The sequence below is a fragment of the Ornithodoros turicata genome, chromosome 9, assembly GCF_037126465.1.
Source record: "Ornithodoros turicata isolate Travis chromosome 9, ASM3712646v1, whole genome shotgun sequence".
NCBI classification, from domain to species: Eukaryota; Metazoa; Arthropoda; class Arachnida; order Ixodida; family Argasidae; genus Ornithodoros; species Ornithodoros turicata.
Genome location: NC_088209.1, coordinates 3,482,447 through 3,485,549, shown reverse-complemented (window position 1 = coordinate 3,485,549; position 3,103 = coordinate 3,482,447).

Genomic DNA, 3,103 nt, shown 5'->3' with positions numbered 1-3,103 from the left:
GATAAATGTTTCTGAGGATAACGGCACTTAAAACTGCCAGCTTTATTTTTCTTTCTCTTTCTTTCTTCTATTGATTGATTTATTTTAAATTTTATCTTGATTATTTTTTTGAGCGCTCCACGTGAACCAATAAGAAAAATCGATCAAGCGGCCGCTGCACAATTATTTCCGCCCACGCAATGAGTAACAGTATTTTCCGGAACCCAAATTCACGTTCGCGAAGCAAGGAAAACCAACGACAGCGACGGGGGAGGGGGATATATTTATTAGACGAAAAGAAATAAAACGGGCTAAAGGTCAGCCAAACGGGACGCCGGCTTTGTATTCCGGAAATACATAAATAAAATTAGGAAATAAGAGATAAATGAAACGGACGCGACGGAACAGCACGTTAGTTAGTTGATTATTATGTTAGTAAAAGTTCGGCGTTTGCATTTTCATGTTCAGGTTAGTCCTTAGACTTTGCGTCTGGGCTTTGGCAGTTTCCGCGCAGAAATAGCCAGATAACATTTATTTACAGTAGTTTATTTTTCAACGGGGACTTCGATCACGTTATTTTGAGATACGGCCAATTTTTCGATACCGGTTCCCTGGATTTTCCATTTCTCGACAATCCTTGCCAGTTGCACGTTGGCTGGCCCAAAACCTGTACCCGTCTGTCTTTGCACGGCGAACAAAGGGAGGCCTTCTGAGGAGGATAAGGAGAAGCTCCGGATCACTGGGGATTCTCCGCCGAACTAGCGTCTACGCTGAAAGAAAAGTCTGGTGTAATGTGAAGTACCCTGTGAAAACCAAGGAGTGTTTAAAAATATAGTACTGAAGTTTCCGGGTAATAATCAGCGCAATTATGAGACGGAAATCGTCCTCCGAGACCTCGCCGCGCGTCCAGTTCCTTTCATTTTATCTTGTGCATTTATACATAAAGATGGAGTTCAAGGAGTTATTCCGAAATCCTAAGCTGTTTGGAGAAGGCGTTTGATCGAAGACGGCTGGGTCGCTCCCAAGCCGTTCGATCGAAAGCCGGATGATCGACGCTGTTTGTTCGAAAGACGTTTTTTCGAAGGGAGTTCGAAGCTCGCAGCGTGTCCTTAGCACCTCTCTTTCTGTAACTTTGACTTGAACATTTATGAGCATGAGGCAATCAGTGTCCTCTCGTTTTTGTTTGTTTGTTTCTTGTTTTTTTTTTTCAGCTAAAGAGGGGAGACCACTGGTTATTCGCAGACCTTTGCCATTCACGAACAGCACAGCCTTCTGGCTTTTTACTCTCTCCTATCCGAAAGGAAATAAAATTGAATAAAATTGAATTGGATTGAATAGAACAATGCGGAAGTATGCGCAGTATCCGTAGCAGTAGGACACATACCGTCCATAATACACATAACGACCCGCGTTCGATCAAACGGCTTTCATTCTTGCGGAGACGATTTCTCCGGGGGACATTTTTTCCTGGGGACGGTTCTTCCGGGGGAAATATTTTTTTTCGGGGAGGAAAATCCGGCATCTCGGCGAGCTTTGATTATATGAAACGACATCTCCGTGATCATTCCTTCAGTTGGCAACTAGCGCTGATATTCATCTCTGGAAACCCCAGTTTTGTAATTGCATCTGTGTTGCCCTTCAAGAATAGTGATTTTCCTAAAATACGCATAAATTTGGCTCACATGGTGTCCAGTTCTTCAGCTTTTCCACGACCGAATTTCACGTTTTCAAGTTTGGATTGAATTAACTGAGACCTCAGCATCCAACACAACGAAATCTGAAGTAAAAATTTACACTTCAGAAGTTCTTCTAAGAAAAGAAAAGAAGGTCCTGTCCCACATAATAAGGAGGCCGAACTGCACTTTTTTGCAACACTAAAAAAAGAACCTGTTAGGTGACTATTGTTATTATTTTTCTCCTCTGTGTCTTTCTATTTTGGTCGAATCGTTCCTCTTGGCCGTCCAGTAAAAAAAAAGACGCGAAGGATATCGCGACCCCCGCTGCGAGGCCTTGCCGCTCGACCTTTCCATATCTTCTTTGGTTGGTTTCCATGTGTCGACCCGAAGCCTTTATCGCCCTTCAACTGTTATGTACGATTTTGCAAACTGGCACACCAGAAGGAAGGGAGTCCCCAGTCACTGGGGTTGTCGACTGACATCATTTTTCTGAGCGGGTGTAATGTGAAAGAAAAAGAAGGAAGAACATGGGGGAAATGGGCCTTTCAAATACGTTACTGAAGTTTCCGGGGTAATAATAAGTAGTCTGTAAACTGGGGTGCGGCCTGTCGATTCGACTTAGTGGGCCGTTGTGTCAGTCTTCTACCATGTTCGTGGTTCGAGGCCCGGTATTCTTGAATTGACCCCATATGTCTTTGATGATAGCATTTTCGATCCAGAAGCTCTCGAAATACCAGGAGAAGTACCGGGTGATCGGAATCGCTTCGACTGAACTGATGGATTGTCATTCGGACAGGGAACCAGCAGACGCCTTTTGGCGGTATTAGCGACATATTTTTTATAACATCTTTCTTGCAGTTTACATATTAAGGATATTATTACTTATTATTATTTGCTTATTCTAAAGATATTGATTGTGAAGAATTTATGAAATACAGTAAGCAACAACAATAACAACGAGTGCTTAGGGTACTTCGTGTTCGGGTTAAACCCGATTTTTCACGATAGTTCCGTCCCGAACAAGTTTTCAAGAATTCGGATAAAACCCGATATCTATACAGCCGAAATTCTTGTGGTCCTTGAACTTGTCGTTCTCCGTAAACTGTCGGAAAAGTAAATCATAATACCAGCTAAGAGCTATTTGTGACAACCTATTTGTGTCCTCTATTTATGATCACCTTCTGCATGAGTCAAAGACGAGCTTTTGTGGAGCTCGGGCAAGTGCTTGAATACCACTGTCATTCACTGCCCTACTTCCGGTCGGAAGTATAAACATTCTTGAGTATAAACGTCCCCGTGTCACAGCAGCGGCTTGCTTCATATGCCATTCGTTTCACACGAAACTTCCCTGGTGACATATCAAACGGAGATCATGGCGTCCAATTGTCCCGATTTCTCGGTTGTAAATAGCACGCGATGTTTTCCTCCCGAATTTGAAAAATCATAAA